This window comes from Oryctolagus cuniculus, chromosome 7 (assembly GCF_051225735.1).
Source record: "Oryctolagus cuniculus isolate XC-2025 breed Fujian yellow rabbit chromosome 7, ASM5122573v1, whole genome shotgun sequence".
In the NCBI taxonomy this organism is placed as follows: Eukaryota; Metazoa; Chordata; class Mammalia; order Lagomorpha; family Leporidae; genus Oryctolagus; species Oryctolagus cuniculus.
The window spans coordinates 131562819-131580073 of record NC_142873.1 but is presented as its reverse complement, the minus strand read 5'-3'; the positions used below and the strand labels follow the sequence as shown (position 1 = coordinate 131580073).

Here is a 17255-nt window from a genome sequence, read left to right as displayed (position 1 = left end):
GAGGTCTTCAAAAAGTTCACGTAATAATGCATATTATGAAAGTAAAACATATATATATATATAAAATTTCAAAGTTTTTTTCAAGATTTATTTATTTATTTGAAAGTCAGATTACAGAGAGAGACAGAGAAACAGAGAGAGATTTTCCATCCACTGGTTCACTCCCCAGATGATTCCAACAGCTGAGACTGGGTCAGGTCAAAGCCAAGACTCAGGAGCTTCATGTGGATCTCCCTTGTCAGCAGCAGGGGCCCAAACACTTGGGCCATCTTCCATCACTTTTCCCAGACCATTAGCAGGGAGTTGGTTTGGAAGTAGAACAGCTGGAACATGAACCAGTGCACATATGGGATGTTGGTGTTGCAGGTTGCAGCTTTTCCCACTGTGCCACAATATCAGCCCCTCAAGATTACCCTGCACCAAAATAAACATCCTTTGTTAAGTGACTTTAAACAATAAGAACTTATTATCTATCTAAGAGTCCTAAAGATTAGAAGTCCAAAGTCAGTCTCATTGATTGGGCAGGCTAAAATCAAGGTGCCATCATGGCTGTAATCCATCAAAAGGATCTAGGTAAGAAATATTAACTTTATCTTTTAATTCTGTTTTCCACAAACCTTTTGACATACCTTCATCTACATAGCATTTAAATTTTTAAGATCTATTTATGATGCAGGAATATAACTGATACAATTTTAAATATTAAACACCAAATAAAAAGTTCTATACATATTATGGCTTTCATCATCTGTATTCTTGAAATAAGTCACAATAAAATGCTATAAGTTATTTTAAGTAGAATTATAGCTGATGATGACTATTAACTTCTTTTTACCTTCCTGCAAGATTCGAATGATCCATTAGGTATGTATATTAGCATTTTTTAAATTACACGCCTATATTAAGAAAGCATCTACAAACCAATTAGGTTCTCACTAAAATCTTTAATAAAAACAAATGGAAAGATATTGGTGGGGCCGACACCCTGGCGCAGTAGGCTAATCCTCCGCTTGCGGTGCCTGCATCCTATATGGGCACTGGTTCTAGTCCCAGCTGCTCCTCTTCCCATCCAGCTCTCTGCTATGGTGTGGGAAAGCAGTGGAAGGCAGCCCAAGTCCTTGGGCCCCTGTACCCATGTGGGAGACCAGGAAGAAGCACCTGGCTCCTGGCTCTGGATTGGCACAGCTCCAGCCGTTGCAGCCATTTGGGGAATGAACCAACGGAAGGAAGACCTTTCTCTCTATCTCTCCTTCTCACTGTCTGTAACTTTACCTCTGAAATAAATAAATAAAAATCTAAAAAAAAAAAGAAAAAGAAAAAGAAAGAAAGAAAGATATTGGCTACAGAGGGCTAGGAATAACATTTAGGTTTCTTAAGACAGCAGGAAAGAATAATCAATTTGGATGGCAGGAAACTGTTCCTGGGACCTAGAGATTCTATAAAACAGATAATCTATTCATGAATAAATGGGAAAATATGAAGAAATAATAAGAACCTCCCAAAATCATTGAAAATGGCAACCCGTATATTTAAGAATTTCAGAGAACATCAAAGAGAATAAATTTAAAAATCCATATCCCTATAATTACTGAAGTTAAAGGGCTGAAAACCAAAATGAAGAGAGCATCCTGAAGCCAGACAAAGAAAGAATATGTACAAAGAAATAAATGTAAGAATCCTGGTGGACTTCTCAAAAACTATACAAGCTAGAAAACAAAGTAACATCTTAAAATACTGAAAGAAAAAGAAAACTAAACTATCTATTATATACACAGTGAAAATACCTCTCAAAAATGAAGGCAAAGGGGCCATCATTGTGGCACAGCAAATTAAGCCACCACCTGGAAAGCCAGCATCCTGTATCAGAGCCATTTCAAGTTCCTTCTGCTATGCTTACATTTCAGCTCCTGGGAAAGGAGAAGATGGCCCAATTACTTGGACACCTACCATCCATGTGGGAGACTCAGGAAGTTATTAGCTCCTGGCTTTGTCCTGGCCCAGCCGCAACCACTTTGGCCATTTGGGGAGTGAACCATCAGATGGAAGATATTTGTCTCTCCCTCTCTGCATTCCAAATACATAAATAAATCTTTTTTTAAAAAATGAAGGGAAAATAAAGACTTTCAAGCAAACAAAAGCTGAAACCTTTAGCCAGCTGGCTGATTATAAGGAAGTTCTTCAGAAAGAAGCATGAAACCAAATGGGAACTTAGATCTACAAAATGAAATGAAGAATGTGAGAAATGGCAAAAATAACGGGATTTAAAAATAATTTTTCATCTTATAATTCTTTTATAAGATAACTGATCATCTAAAGCAAACTATGGGGTTGATATGTAAAAATTAGATATATGACAACAATAACACAAAGAATGAGTCAAAGAAATTAGAATATGGTTTATAAAGTTCTCACACTATATACAAAGAGTTTAATACCAAATGAAGGTAGCATGTAGTAATTAAAGATGCTGCAATGGACTGAATGTGTTCCCCACCAAACTCATGTGCTGAAACTAAGTCACAGGATGATGATACTTAGAGGTGAGCCTTTGGGAGACATTTAGGTTGTGAGGGCTGCCCTTACAAATGAGATTAATGCTTATGAAAATAACCCCAGAGAATTCATGTGCCCCCTTTTACCATGTGGGATTACAAGAAAATAGCCACGAAGCAGGAAACAGGCCCTCACTACTCACCAAATCTGCCAGTGCCTTGATCTTGAATTTCCCAGCCTCCAGAACTATGAGAAATAATGTCTGTTGTTTATAAGCCAACCAATGTTATTTTGTTATAGCACCCTGAATAGGCTAAGATACATAGAGTAACCCTTAGAGAAATCACTAACAAGATTTTTTTTAAAGATTTTATTTATTTTCTTAAAAGACAGAATGAGAGAGAGAATCTTCCATCCACTGGTTCACTCCCTAAATAACCAAACAGACAGGGATGAGCCAGGCTGAAGCCAGAAGCCCAGAACTCCATCTAGGTCTTCCACGTGTACTTATATGGGCCATCTGCTGCTGCATTCCCAGGTGCATTATCAGGAAGCTCGATTAGAAGTGGGAACTCAGGGCCGGCTCCGCGGCTCACTAGGCTAATCCTCTGTCTGCGGCACCGGCACCCTGGGGTTCTAGTCCGGGTTGGGACGCCAAATTCTGTCCTGGTTGCTCCTCTTCCAGTCCAGCTCTCTGCTGTGGCCCGGGAGTGCAGTGGAGGATGGCCCAGGTCCTTGGGCCCTGCACCCGCATGGGAGACCAGGAAGAAGCACCTGGCTCCTGGCTTTGGATCAGCCGGTCACAACATGCCGGCCGTAGCGGCCACTTAGGGGGTGAACCAACGGAAAAAGGAAGACCTTTCTCTCTAACTCTGCCTGTCAAAAAAAAAAAAAAAAAAAAGAAGTGGGGAACTCAAACTGGGACATATCTTGGGCAGTAGATTAACCCACTAAGTCATAACATCCACCACCAAATAGAATTTAGAAAGAGATATAACTAGGGGCTGATATTCGGGAATAACAGGTTAAGCTACTGCCTGATGCTGGCATCCCATATCAAGGCCCCAGTTTGAGTCTCAGCCGTTTCATTTCCAATCTAGCTCCCTGGTAATGTGCCTGGAAAGGGAATGGATGATGCCCAAGTACCTGGTCCCCTGTCATCCCCATGGGAGAACCAGATGGAGTTCCTGGCCCCTGGCTTCAGCTTGGCCCAGCCCTGGCCATGGTGGCCATTTCGGGGAGTGAACCAGAGGATGGAAGACTGAAATCTCTTTCTCTCTCTCTCTTTATTTATTTTTTTTTTTAATGTACCTATTTTCTCACTAGGCTATAATTAGATTTAAATTTTTTTTTAAGATTTATTTATTTTTCACTTGAGAGTCAGAATTACACAGAGAGAGGCAGACAGAGAAAGGTCTTCCATCCGATGCGATGGTTCACTCCCCATTTGGCTGCAACGGTTGGAATTGCACCAATCTGAAGCCAGGAGCTTCTTCCGGGTCTCCCACACGAGTGCAGGGGCCCAAAGGCTTGGGCCATCTTGTACTGCTTTCCCAGGCCATAGCAGAGAGCTGGATTGGAAGTGGAGCAGCCAGGACTAGAACTGGTGCCCACATGGGATGTCAACACTTCAGGCCAGGGCATTTACCTGCTGTGACACAGCGCCCCTCTCTCTCTCTAACTGCCTTTCAAAGAAGCAATTCTCTGATTAAAAATGAAAGATATACAATTAATAAGGCAAATGTGGACATAAAAAGAAATAACAATCCAAATCTAAAAGAAACCAGGAAAATAGCAAAGAATCATCAGACAACTTGGTAGTTCAAAGGAAACAATCAACAGGAGCAAAAGGAAAACCAACAAAATGGGACAGAACTTTTACAAATTTTTCATCTGACAAAATGTCCAGAATAAATAAAGAACTCAGAAAATAACAACCAGCAGCTGGGCATTTGGTACAGCAGTTACGCTGCCTTTTGGGACACCCAAATCCCATATTGGAGTGCCTGCTTCCAGTCCTGGCTCCTTGCTTGATTCCAGCTTCCTGATTCTGTATACCCTCAGAGGCAGCAGGTGACAGTTCAAGTACTTGGATCCTTACCACCCAAGTGAGAGACCCAGACTGAGTCCCAGTTCCAACTGTTGTGGGCTTTTGGGAAATAAACATGATTGATCTCTGTCCCTCTCTATCTCTCTGCCTTTCAAATAAAGTGAAAATGCTTTTTATATTTTTTGTAAAACTATCAATAAAAATAAGCTAATAATCTAATTAAGAAACAAATACAAATAGACCCTTACCAAATAAAAAATTCAAATGGCCAACAAATTTATCAAAATATATTTAATATCATTACCCATCAAGAAAATAAATGCAAATCAAAACTATGAGCTATCTCATTCCAGTTAGAATGGCTATTATCAAAAAGACAACAACAGGCCGGCGCCGCGGCTCACTAGGCTAATCCTCCGCCTTGCGGCGCCGGCACACCGGGTTCTAGTCCCGGTCGGGGCGCCGGATTCTGTCCCAGTTGCCCCTCTTCCAGGCCAGCCCTCTGCTGTGGCCAGGGAGTGCAGTGGAGGATGACCCAAGTGCTTGGGCCCTGCACCCCATGGGAGACCGGGAAAAGCACCTGGCTCCTGGCTCCTGCCATCAGATCAGCGCGGTGCGCCGGCCGCAGCGCGCCGGCCGCGGCGGCCATTGGGGGGTGAGCCAACGGCAAAGGAAGACCTTTCTCTCTGTCTCTCTCTCTCACTGTCCACTCTGCCTGTCAAAAAAAAAAAAAAAAAAAAAAAGACAACAACAAATTCTGATGATGTGGGAAAAAGGGAACTTTTTTTTTTTTTGACAGAGTTATAGACAGAGAGACAGAGAGGACAGAGAGAAAAGTCTTCCTTCCATTGGTTCACTCCCCAAATGGCAGCTACGGATGGCGCTGCGCCGATCCGAGGCCAGAAGCCAGGTGCTTCTTCCTGGTCTCCCATGCAGGTGCAAGGGCCCAAGCACTTGGGCCATCCTCCACTGCCCTCCCATGCCACAGCAGAGAGCTGGACTGGAAGAGGAGCAACCGGGACTAAGAGGAGCAACCCATATGGGATACCAGCGCCACAGGCAGAGGATTAACTAAGTGAGCCACAGCATCGGCCCCAAAAGGAAACTCTTCTACACTGTCAGTGAAAATACAAATTAGTACAGCCATTTTAAAGAATAATTGTAAATAGATCTACCATATGATCTAGTTATCCTACTTCTGAATATATATATCCAAAGGAAATAAAATCAGCATATCAAAAAGAGATACATCTACATTCCTATGTTTATAGCTACACTATTCAGTAGCAAAGATACAGCCATGAGTAGATGAACAGATAATGAAAATGGGTGATGCATGTGTGCACAATAGAAAATTCAGCCATAAAAAATGTTATCATTTACAGCAAAACAAATGGAATTGGAGGACATAATTTTAAGTTTAATAGTCAAATTCAGAAACATTAAGCTGATATATTCTCTCTCCTATGTGGGAGCTTTAAATAAAAAAAAGTCAAGAGGCAGGCATTTGACCTAGCACTTAAGTCTCCACTTGGGACATTGGCATCCCCTAATGGACTGCCTGGTTTTAGTCCCAGGTCTTCCACTTCTGACCCAGCTTCCTGTTAATGTGTACCCTGTGAAGATAGCAGATGATACAGCTTAAGTAGTTGGGTCTGTGCCCCCAACACAAAAGACCCAGATTGAATTCTGGTTCCTGGCTTCACCCTGGCCCAGCCCTGGATGTTGTGGACATTTTGGGAGTGAATCAATGAAAGATCTCTGTTTCTCTGCCTTTCAAATAAATTTAAAATAAATAAATTTTTATAATGTCGATCTGAATGTAGAATAGTAATTACCAGAGGTTGGGAAAGTGGGAGAGGATAGATAGAGGGAGACTGAATAACAAGTACCAAAACAGAATTAGACAGAAGGAGTAAGTTCTAGTGTTCTACAGCACAATGGAGTGACTGCAGTTCACAGTAAGCTGTAATAAGTTTAATGAATGGATACAGGACAGCAACTCAAAGGCTCTAAGCATAGAGTGGTGACGGGAAGAAGGAAGCAGTCATTGCTTTTCATTACTACATCTTGCATACATTTGTTCAATGTACACAGGCATGTTTAGTTGCTTAATCAGTGTTAGTAAAAAAAATTTTTCATGCTTAAGGAGACAAAATGAAGGGGAAAAAAACAAATCAGATGGTCAGAAAATTACTGTTTTGTAAACAATTTGGTCCAAACTCCTCATATCAGGGGAAGAACACATCTCTGGAAGGTCTTCTTCCTCTACCAAAACATTAATTGTTAGAAATTTCCAGGGTTCTGTCCTATTTCCTTTTTACATTTGTTGTCTAGCCAATCTCATCGACATCCATGGTATCAATGACTACCTGTGACTTTTAAATTCATCTGGATTTCCAACCTAGATGTTTTTCCTAAGTTCCTAACATGTAGTTCCATCAACTGAATATCTCCTGAAACCCTTCAAACTCATTAACTTTAGAACTAAACCCGATCTGTATATCCAATGTGATCTTCCAGCTTCTCCTTCTCAGTTTAAAACCTATTATTCAGGGGACAATGCTGTGGCGCAGCGGGTTAACGCCCCGGTCTGAAGTGCCGGCATCCCATATGGGTGCCGGTTCGAGACCCGGCTACTCCACTTCCGATCCAGCTTTCCGTCATGGCCTGGGAAAGCAGTAGAGGATGGCCCAAGTCCTTGGGCCCCTGCACCTGTGTGGGAAACCCAAGGGAAGCTCCTGGCTCCTGGCTTCGAATTGGGGCAGCTTCGGCCATTGCGGTAAATTGGGGAGTGAACCATGGGATGGAAGACCTCTCTCTCTCTCTCTCTCTCTCTCTCTCTCTCTGCCTCTCCTCTTTTTGTGTAACTCTGACTTTCAAATAAATAAATAAATCTTTTAAAAAGCATATTATGCATATAATTTCTCTAATCAGAAACCTGTGAAACGCCCTTAACTACTACTGCACCCTCACCATCTAAAACAAGTTATCAAACCTTATTAAGCCTACCTTAAATCTACCTACTTTTCTCCATCTTTGCCCTTACTAGCTCAGTTCAGGATACTGGTCAAGAGGAAGGAAAACAGTTTTCTAGGAAATGCTCCCTTTCCCCCTTTGCTACCTTCTACCACTCTCCTCCCTGCAGAGGAGAGGAACTTATCTTTGCAACATGAATTTGATGTTACTCCTTCACTTAAAACTTTTCAGTGACTACCCAATGCATTAGGATAAAATAGAAAATTCTGAAGTCTCCAAAGACTCTTCAAAATTTGACTGTATCTCATTGTCTATATGTATGGCCTCCCTGATGTTCTCTCATTTTTCGAGGCTTTCCCTAACTTGCTATGTCTGTAATTTCCCCTTCACCTGAATGAATCTATTCAACTTTCAGCTTGCTCTTGGTTTAAACATCAATTCTTTAGAGAAGTCCTTTCTGACATTCAGAAATTAGATTTGGTCACATGAAAATAAACTTCATCATCCTAAATTTTTCAGTGCACTTAATTGTTTTATGGTCTTTCCTCCTCCATAATGTATTTTTTTAAATATTTTATTTATTTATTTGAAAGGCAGTGTGACAGAGAGGAAGAGGCGGGGGGGGGGGGTGCCATGACTCAGTTGGTTAATCCTCCGCCTGCAGCAAGAGCATCCCATACGGGAGCCAGTTCTAGTCCAGTTAATTCTCCACCTCAGTGCCGTCTATAGCTGCCATTTGGGGAGTGAACCAATGGAAGGAAGACCTTTCTGTCTGTCTCTCTCTCTCTCTCACTGTCTATAACTCTACCTGTCAAATAAATAAAAAATAAAGAGAGAGAGAGAGAGAGAGAGAGAGAGAGAGAGAGGTCTTCCATTCACTGGTTCACTCCCCAGATAGACGCAATGGCCAGAGCTGTGCTGATCTGAAGCCAGGAGCCAGGAGCTTTCTCCGGGTCTCTCACATGGGTGCAGGGGTCCAAGGACTTGGACCATCTTCCCCTGTGTCCCTCTCTGTAGCTCTGCTTTTCAAATAAATAAATCCTTTAAAAAAAAAAAAACAAAAAAACTTTTGTGTCTCATTTCTAGTTTATATTCCTGAATTTTTTTTTGGAAGATTTTATTTATTTATTTGAGAGGCAGAGTTACAGAGAGAGGGAGAGATAGCTAGAAAGGTCGACCCTACACTGATTCACTCCCCAAGTGGCCACAACAGCCATAGATGGGCCAATCCGAAGTCCAAGAGCTTCTTCTGGGTCTCCCACATGGGTGTAGGAGCCCAAGCACTTGGGCCATCTTCTACTGCTTTCCCAGGCCATAGCAGAGAGCTGGATTGGAAGAGGAGCAGCTGAGACTTGAACCAGCACCCATATGGGATGCCAGCGCCATAAGCAGGAGGCTTAGCCTACTATGCCATGGGGCTGGCCCCTATGTTCCTAAACTTCTTTATATAGCACTAAGCAAATATATATAATGTATTGCCTTTTTTCTCTATCACATAAAACAGAATACACACACCTACATATCACACTTTTATAGTTTTTCTGTATTTTTTATTTTTTTGCTTACCCTAAATTTCAATAATTTAACAGTTAACTTTCCTCAATAAGAGGAATAGCACAAAAAATTAAATTCCTTTTTCTCTAGTTCAGGTTACAAAATCACTATCATGGAATAACCAAAGAGCCTTTTTAAAATAAGTAAACTTGGGCCCAGCACTATGACACAGAAATGCTATACTGTCAGCATCTCATATGGGTGCCAGTTCGAGTCCTGGCTGGGCCACTTCCATTCCAGCTCCTTGCTAGTTCATCTGGGAAAGCAGATGATGGCCCAGGTGCTTGGGTCTCTGCACCCATGTGATCACTGTGGCTATCTGGGGAATGAACTAGTGGATGGAAGATATCTACCGCTCTCCTTCTCTCTTTGTGACTCTGCCTTTCAAATAAATATGTAATCTCCCTTCAACGCCCTGACACAAAATGAAAGCATTTCGACTGTCAGAATTCTATTTGAGTCCTTTTAAGTGACCATAAAAACATTTTCTCCTCTGTATTTCTATAAAGTGGTGAAAGCTGCTTTTTCTCCTACCCTCTCTTCAACCAGTATGAGCTACCTTCACAAGTTCTAAATGACTTCCCATTTGCCCTAACCCAGGTCCACTATATTTAAAGAAAGAACAGTAAACAGTGGATGGTGAGAGTGTGCTAAATCAATCTAAGGAGGGGCAGGCATTTGGCACAGCAATTAGGTTGCCACTTGCAATGCCTGCTCGAATTCCAGATCGTCCAGTGTAGAACCAGCTTCCTGCTGGTATGTGTCCTGGGACGCAGATGATGGCTCAAGTACTTGCATCTTGGCTACCCTTGTAGGAAGACCCAGACAAGGTTCCTGGCTTCAATCTGGCCTGGTCCTGGCTGTTGTGTACATTTGGGGAATAAATCAGCAGAAGAAAGATCTGTCTCTGCTTTTCAAGTAAAATTAATTTATAAAAAAAAGTAAGCATTCATTTCTAAAAAGAAACAAATCCAAGGAGAGTGAATGGGAAGCAAAATATAAAAACAAGACTTATACAAAGAAGAGAAACCAATTTCCATTTATCTCCATTTGAAATGTTCAAAATATTTTTATTTAAAAATAAAAGTAAGAGGGGCCAGTGCTGTGGCATAGCAAGTAAAGTGCCACCTGGAGTGCCGGCATCCCATATGGGCACTGATTCTAATCCCGGCTGCTCCACTTCCAATCCAGCTCTCTGCTATGGCCTGAAAAGCAGTACAAGATGGCTAAATTCCTTGGGCCCCTACACCCACATGGGAGACCCAGAAGAAGCTCCTGGCTCCTGGCTTCAGATCAGCACAGCTCCGGCCATTGCGGCCAACTGGGGAGTGAACTATCGCATCAGTTGGAAGACACCTCTCTCTCTCTCTCTCTCTCTCTCTCTCTCTCTCTGTAACTCTTTCAAATAAATAAATAAATCTTTAAAAAATAAACAAATAAAAATGATCATGGAAAGTTTGAGGCACCTACTACTTTCCGCTTTCCCTTTTTTTGGTATCTAAACCATGTATCTTCCAGTTGAAACTGTATCACTTCTTTTAAAGCAATTTCGGACCATGATTTGGGCTGGCCAGCAGTAAGAAATATCAGAATAGATGTGTCTCTCTCAAGTAAACTTAAACTTTATTATAAGCTGAGGTTAGGTCGGTAAGAAACATAATCAAACTTTATAAACTATTCCCTAAAAGTTAGACCAAGCTCTTCAATTTGACTTTCACACATTCATAAGATCTCTACTGGGAACCTCTGCAAGCAAATATTCCTTAAGAAATCTTAAGAATAGGGGCAGGGGCCGGCACTATGGTGCAGGCAGGTTAAAGCCCTGGCCTGAAGCGCTGGCATCCCATATGGGCACTGGTTCTATTCCCAGCTGCTCCTCTTCCGATCCAGCTCTCTGCTATGGCCTGGGAAACAGTAGAAGACGGCCCAAGTCCTTGGGCCCCTGCACCCACATGGGAGACCAGGAAGAGGCACCTGGCTCCTGGCTTTGGATCAGCATCACTCCGGCCATTGCAGCCTTCTGGGGAGTGAACCAGCGGATGGAAGACCTCTTTCTCAGACTCTGCCTCTATCTTTCAAATAAAACAAATCATTAAAAAAAAAAATAGGGGCAGGCATTTGGCTTAGCAGTTAAGATTCCTGTATCCTACATCAGAGTACTTGAGCTCAATACCCAGCTCTGACTCTAATTCTAGCTTCCTGCTAATTTGGACCCCAAGAGCAGTAATGGTGGCAACCCACATGGGAGACTCTCACTGAGCTCTGGATCTGACTGGGGGGGGGGTGTGTAAGGGGGGAGCACATTATAGACATTTGGGGAATGGCCAGTTGATGGGAGTACTCGCTCTTTCTTACTCTGCCTCTCATATAAATCTTCAATTATGAAAAAATAAAACAAATTCTTAAGAATACCTTTTCATAGCCGGCGCCGCGGCTCACTAGGCTAATCCTCCACCTTGCAGCCCCGGCACACCAGGTTCTAGTCCCGGTTGGGGCGCCGGATTCTGTCCCGGTTGCCCCTCTTCCAAGCCAGCTCTCTGCTGTGGCCAGGGAGTGCAATGGAGGATGGCCCAAGTCCTTGGGCCCTGCACCCCATGGGAGACCAGGGTAAGTACCTGGTTCCTGCCTTCGGATCAGCGCAGTGCACCGGCTGCAGCGCGCCGGCCACGGTGGCCACTGGAGGGTGAACCAACGGCAAAGGAAGACCTTTCTCTCTGTCTCTCTCTCTCACTGTCCACTCTGCCTGTCAAAAATAAATAAATAAATAAATAAAGAATACCTTTTCAAACTACTGGTAGACTCATGTATCAAAGACATACTTGCACCACACCGTTTAAAGCAGCACTGTTCCCAATAGCCAAAATATGCAATCAACCAAGGTGTCATTATAAGATGAATCACACACACACACACACACACACACAGGAATATTATTCATACAATAAAAGAATGAGGGGCCAGCACTATGGCATAGCAATTTAAGCTGCCACCTGCCACACCACATCCCATGACAGCAGGTTTGTGTCTCGGCTACCCCACTTGCAATCTTAATTTCCTGTAATATACCAGGAAAAGCAATGGAAGTTGGGCCAAGTACTTGAGTTCCTGGCATCCACTCTGGAAACCTGTCTGAAGCTCCTGGTTGCTGGCTTCAGCCTGGCCCAGTCCCAGTAGTTGTGGTCATTTGAAAATAAACAAAAGGATGGAAAATCTATCTCTCCCCCCCACCCAATTATGCCATTCAAATAAATAAATCTTTTAAAAAAGAAAAAGAATGAAATTCTATTATTTGTATCAAAATGGCTGCCGGGGCCGGCACTGAGGCATAGTGGGTAAAGCCACCGTTTGCAATGCTGGCATCCCATATGGCCACCGGTTCGAGTCCTGGCTGCTCCACTACCAATCCAGCTCTCTACTATGGCCTAGGAAAGCAGCGGTAGATGGCCTAAGTCCTTGGGCTCCGGCACTTGTGTGGGAGACATGGAAGAATCTCCTGGCTTCAATCAGCACAGTTCCAGGCATTGCGACCATCTGGGGAGTGAACCAGCAGATGAAGACTCTCTCTCTCTCTTTCTCTCTCTCTAACTCTCTCTCTCTGCCTTTCAAATAAGTAAATAAATCTTTAAAAAAAAAAAAAAAAAAAGGTTGCCAACTGGAGGACAACATGTTGAGTGCAACAGAATGGACACAAATACCACATGTTCTCCCTTATGTGTGGGAGTTAAAATTTAAAAATTCAAAAACAAGGGGCCAGCGCCGTGGCTCACTTGGCTAATCCTCCGCCTGTGGCACCAGCATCCCATATGGGCACCGGGTTCTAGTCGCGGCTGCTCCTCTCCCAGTCCAGTTCTCTGCTGTGGCCCAGGAAAGCAGTGGAGGATGGCCCAAGTGCTTGGGCACCTGCACCTGCGTTGGAGATCAGGAGGAAGCACCTGGCTCCTGGCTTTGGATCGGTGCAGCACACCGACCGTAGCGGCCATTTGGGGAGTGAATCAACAGAAGGAAGACCTTTCTCTCTGTCTCTCTCGCTCACTAACTCTATCTGTCAAAAAAAAAAAAAAAAAAAAAAAAAAAAAAAAAGACTGAATGTGAGCTCCGTCTCCCACAGCTGAGTCATCCAGGCAGGTTGCTTTAAAAATAAATAAAATAAAATAAAACACAAAAACAAAAAGAATGCCTGTGTGTATCAGTTTTCTGGCACACATGGTATTCTGTCAAACTTTGTTAAACAAATTGTTAAGAATAATATACAACTATAGTTTTATGATCTGCAGTTATTTTATATTTCTTAGTATCTTTCTTTTTATTTGTTTGAAAGTCACAGTCACAGAAGACACAGAGATCTTCCATCTGGTGGTTCACTCCTCCCTCAGGTGGTCCCAACAGCCAGGACCCAACTAGGCCAAGGCCAGGAGCCAGGAACTTCTTTCAGGTTTCCCACATGAGTAGCAAGGGACCAAGCCCTCAGGCCATCTTTCACTGCTTTTCCCAGGCCATTAGCAGGGAGCTGGATTAGAAGAAGAGCAGCCAGGACACAAACCAGCATCCCACCTGGGTTGCCAGCATTGCAGGCGGCAGCTTTACTTGCACCACCACAACGCTGGCCCCCTATTTTAAAAAATATATTGAGTAAAACAGACATCTTTTCATTTGAAAAATATATAGTTCAGCTCCTACTTCCCTCAAAAGTTTAAAAATGATAGCTCCCTTTCTTAAACTCTCATAGCACTTACTCTTTGTAGCACTACCTTTAGAACCTTAACACATTCCTCATAAACTCTCATTTTTAACTCTACCCCTTTCATTTAGCTTTGTACTAGGCCATATACATAATAGACATTCTTATGGTACACACACAGGTGTGCCCAATTAGTCAACTATTAATAGTATAACACCTTATATTTCTCTAATAATGAGTTTTTTAGATCGCAACAATTACTTGTTTATAACATTATCGTCCTCATCCAATAACAATTATAAGTTCCCTTAGGGCCCTAGCTTTTTTTTTTTTTTTAAAGATTTATTATTGTTTATATATTTGAAAGGCAGAAATACAGCAAAAGGAGGAAAGACAGAGACAAGAGATTTTCCATCCACTGTTTTGTTTCACTCCCCAAATGGCCACAACAGCCATAGCTGGGCCAGGCTGCATCAAGCAGCTTCTTCAGGTCTCCCATGTGGGTGCAGAGGCCCAAGCACTTGGGCCATCTTCCACTGCCTTCCCAGGCACATCAGCAGAGAGCTGGATTGGAAATGCAGCAGTCAGGTCTCGAACCACTGCCTATATGGAATGCCAGCATTGCAGAGGCCCTAACCTGCTATGTCACGACGTCAGCCCCTGTGCTAACCCTCTTGCTGCTGCCAAAGGCTAACATATCACTTCACAAGGGCAGACACTGGCAGCCCTGGGTCAGGTCAGAGAAGGGACAGCAGGAGTGCAGAGGCAGTAGACTTCATTTAGATTCCCGATGTGGATGTTGACTCCAATGGCACTTTCAAGTACGTGCTGATTCAAGTCCACAGGGCACTGCCCTCGGGATCCCCAGCTGACAAGAGCAAGGAGATCAAATTCATGTGTAGCTACAAGTGGGCCAAGTACCACAACAACATCTGCGACAAAGTGCTGGGTAAGGCAGATGGTGCTGTGGTGCAGAGGGTTAAGCTGCAGCCTGCTGTGCTGGCATCCCATGTGAGCACCAGTTCAAGTCCTAGCTGCTCCACTTCCAATCTAGCTCCCTGCTAATGTGCCTGGGAAAGCAGTAGAAGATGGCCCAAGTCTCTGGGCCCCTGAACCCACAGGGGCGACTCAGAGAACTCCTGGCTTTGGCCTGGCCTACCCCTGGCCTTTGTGGCCATTTGGGGAGTGAAACAGCAGATGGAAGACCTCTGTCTGTCTCTCCTTTTCTCTAACTCTGCCTTTCGAATAAATAAATAAATAAATAAATAAATCTTTATTAAAAAAAGAAAAAAGTTCAGGCAAGCTGCAGAAAAAGGGCCATAACCGAGTTATCAGCGCCTGGGTGGCAGCAGGCCCATCTCCCAGCACAGCCGGAACAACATCAACACATATAGCTTCTCCATGTACTACGGCTGTACCCAGCACTGTCTCAACTGTGAAGATCAAAGCCAAGTACCCCAACTATGAGGTCACCTAGGCCCCAGGGTTGATGATGGCTACTGGAGTCTGGCCTCCAGCAGTCAAATCAGAACTTTGCCTTGGCAAGGTCCCTCCTGAAAACCCCAACATGACCTTGCTTCTGCACCATCTGACACTGTGCAATGGACTAGGCCTCAGAGACCAGTCAGGAATATATTCGTGAGCAATTAAAAAAATAGATATTAAATAATTTTCAAATTAATGAATGAAAAAACTAAATGAAAAGCAAAGGACAGGCTCTAGGCTACAGATTCCATTTTGATAGACTTTAGGCTGATCCTAGTCAAAAGATTTATGTTTGACTTGCAAGGCAATTAAGAAATTTAGAATTAATTGATAACACTTAAAAATTATATACAGAGCAGGCACTGTGGTTCACTTGGTTAATCCTCCGCCTGCGGCGCCAGCATCCCACACGGGCCCCGGTTTTAGTCCTGGTTGCTCCTCTCCCAGTCCAGCTCTCTGCTGTGGCCCAGGAAGGCAGCGGAGGATGGCCCAAGTGCTTGGGCCCCTGCACCCACATGCAAGAGCAGGAGGAGGCACCTGGCTCCTGGCTTTGGATCGGCGCAGCGCATCGGCAGTAGCAGCCATTTGGGAGGTGAACCAATGGAAGGAAGACCTTTCTCTCTGTCTCTCTCTCTCTCACTGTCTAACTCTATCTGTAAAATAAAAAAATATATATATATACAAACCCCACATTTATTTTCTTGCACGAGGGGGAGGAAAGGCTAGAATATCTGTAACATACCCTCAACAGCAACAAGTCATGAGAACACAACCATTCCTTTTAATTAGACATGCAATATTTAGTTTGGCACCATTTTTGCTTTACTCTTTTATGTCACTTATTCAAATTTTAGTCATTTCAACTCCTTAGCTGTTATATTTTTCCACCAAATACAGGTTTATCAAAATAGGTTTACCAAATTTTGACAAAAGGAGTCTATAGTGCCCAGTGGTAAACCCAGAAAACACAGCTTAGACAAGATCACTACTATTTGCTAAAAATGATGCATTGGTTCATGGGTCAGATTTTGTATCTTTCCTCCACTGAAATATTCTGTTATAGTGAATTTTATCTTAAGTATACCAGTAACAACCATCTCTCATACTATCAACCAGTTAAGAGTTTATCTTAGTAAATTCAATAAATGTTTATGTTTTTATAAAATGACAAGCCCTACAAAATGGCTAAGAACATGATTGCTAAAATCTACTAATCCTGTACCGATTTTTGATCCTACCATTCTCTAGCTGAAAAACTCTGGAAAGTTACTTAGCTTCTGTAAGCTTCCATTTTCTTGCCTTTAAATTTTGGATTAATAATATTATCTCCTTAATAAGGTTGCTGTGTAGCCTAAGAAGACAAGAATGTAGGGTACTTAGTATAGTGTCTGGCACACAAAAAAGAATGAAAGCAGCTCTCATCTGAGTACAGAAACAAAAACTAATGAAACAAGAGCTCTGAACAAAAATCTCTGAGTTCTATAATACTACTTTTAATAAACCATACAAAAACACAAAAGAAATAATTCTACAAGGAGAAAAGAGGTAATACAGAAGCTGAACAATGGAGCAATGCCAACTAGAAAAAGGGAAAAGAAAAAGTCCAGTAAGAAAACAAAGGCAAAGAGGAAATCAAAGTAGTTACTTACAGTCAGTAAGCTAGAAAGGACAGAAGAATGAGCATATGAGAAGAAAGAAGCAAAAAGTAACACTTTTAGAAAGAAAGGCTAAGGGGGCACATTGTGGCACAGCAGGTTGGGCTGCTGCCTGAGATGCAGGCATCCATATGAGCACCAGTTCAAGTCCCAGCTGCTCCATTTCTAATTCAACTCCCTGTTAATCAGCCTGGAAAGCAGTAGCAAACAGCCCGAATACTTGGGCCTCTGCCACATATGTGGGAAACCCAGATGGGGTTCTGGGCTCCTAGCTTTGGCCTGACCCAGCCCTGGTCGTTCCAGACATCTGGGGAATAAATCAGCAGAGGGAAAATCTGTCTTCTCCTATCTATCTAACTCT

The 17255-nt window shown here is 42.9% G+C and overlaps 1 protein-coding gene across 10 annotated transcripts in view; it reads right to left on the bottom strand.

Annotated features, from left to right (window-relative positions):
* The window catches only part of FOXJ3 (forkhead box J3), a 157249-nt gene that overhangs the window by 69114 nt on the left and 70880 nt on the right, over positions 1–17255 (bottom strand). The gene's annotated exons all lie outside the window — the stretch shown is intronic.